General features: G+C 44.6%; 1 long non-coding RNA gene across 1 annotated transcript; it reads right to left on the bottom strand.

Moving 5' to 3' along the window:
* Window positions 1-327: 327 nt before the first annotated feature.
* LOC136544838 (uncharacterized) lies at window positions 328-1256 on the bottom strand. Its single transcript, XR_010780844.1, has 2 exons — window positions 1028-1256; window positions 328-637 (listed from the first exon to the last, which is right to left on the bottom strand). It is a non-coding gene; the product is annotated as an uncharacterized lncRNA (long non-coding RNA).
* Window positions 1257-1632: the final 376 nt, after the last annotated feature.

The following is a 1632-nucleotide window of genomic DNA, read 5'->3' as shown; positions in this document are numbered from 1 at the left end:
TTACGAAAAAATGTAGTGTAGGGGCGGTTTTAGACTGAACCGCCCCTACAAAAATGTATTATAGGGGCGGCTGGTACTATGGTCGCCCCTACAAATCAATTTTGTAGAGGCGACTGGTGTTACCAGCCGCACCTACAAATCGATTTGTAGGGGCGGCTGATAACATCAGTCGTTTCTACAAATCGATTTGTAAGGGTAGTCTGGGAACCGCTCCTACAAATACATAATTTATAGAGACAGTATGGTAGGGGCGGCTAGCTGAGCCGCCTCTACGAAGGCTCACCAGTCGTCCCAAACCATTCCTGCCAATGCAAGTTTTTCCAAGGCAAATAAATACGCTTACATAGGTGGACGGTGGGAGCGTAGTAATACATAATTAAGACGAAAACAAGACCCGAAATATCCTTATAGACTGAAAACGAAAACAAGACCGTAATGATGGCACGTCGTATATATATTTTTGCAGTAGGTGGCAACTGGCCGCTGGTCGTCGTCGTTCTTCCTCACGGGTTCGTTGCAATTGCAGTGGCGGGAGCTCGGCGGCAAAAGGGGGGTATAAGACATCGCGGCGGAATTCTGGGGATGCGAATTGCGTCACTCTGGTCTGTGGCTCCGGGAAGGCCGACGGCATCCACACCTGTAAGATCGACCAATTAACAAACTACTAGATGTAAAATAAGAATTTGACAGCTAGATGATGAGTCTTTGTTTAACAAGCCTGACAGGAGGAGCTACCGATTAAATAGAAGAAACCACAAAACAATAGTATAATACTCCCTTAATTCCAAATTATAAGACATTTTGGTTTTTTTAGATTCATGATTTTTGCTGTGCAATTATATATATATATATATATATATATATATTATGTCTAAATATATAGTGAAAGCTATGAATACAGAAATGTCAAAATGTCTTATAATTTGAGACAGAGGAAGTATATAACAATAAGACCACACACGGGTGGATCGAGCAACGACGACAACAGACACTCGTTGGCGTCGATGGAGGAGGGAGGGTTGCTTACCACGGCCAGCATTGTCGTTGCTAGTAAGCGGGACATGGCCAGTGGAATTATGCATCGGCACGTCACGAGCAAACACCACCACCGGGCGCTGGCTGGCAAGTGCAAGTGCTAGCAGGCAGTAAGCGCCGAGTAACAAGTACTTGGGACCCATCATGTAACTCTATACTGCCGTGCAGCTAAAAGCCGTCCTTGCTGATGGGGTGTTTTTTTAGACAGGTGCTGATGGGGTGTTTGTTTAGACGCATGGTCCTGGGCACAAATTTATAGGCGGTGTGAGTGTGTGTGTAGACGCCCTATCGGATTTCCACAGCAATCAAGACACAGCCCAAAACCACGTGCCAGGATGGGCGACCGCGGACCCCACCCTCGAAGGGTGAAAGGGTGCCATCCCATGATAGTTTAGTATTCTAAATTTGTCCCACCATAACATAAAGAAGTTCTATGGTCATACATATTTATTCCATCCTTCCCACAATAAAGCTAGTTCCAGTGAGGTTTTCATTTCTCACTTGTGTGTTGAAAACAGCGTAGATCAGTTTTATCCCTGCAGAATTTATTCATCTCATAAAACTTTTACCATCTCTCTTCATCTATACTAGCTATGA

The sequence above is a fragment of the Miscanthus floridulus genome, chromosome 3, assembly GCF_019320115.1.
Source record: "Miscanthus floridulus cultivar M001 chromosome 3, ASM1932011v1, whole genome shotgun sequence".
Classification (NCBI taxonomy): Eukaryota; Viridiplantae; Streptophyta; class Magnoliopsida; order Poales; family Poaceae; genus Miscanthus; species Miscanthus floridulus.
The sequence above is the reverse complement of the archived record's forward strand: the minus strand, read 5'-3'. Positions and strand labels throughout refer to the sequence as shown.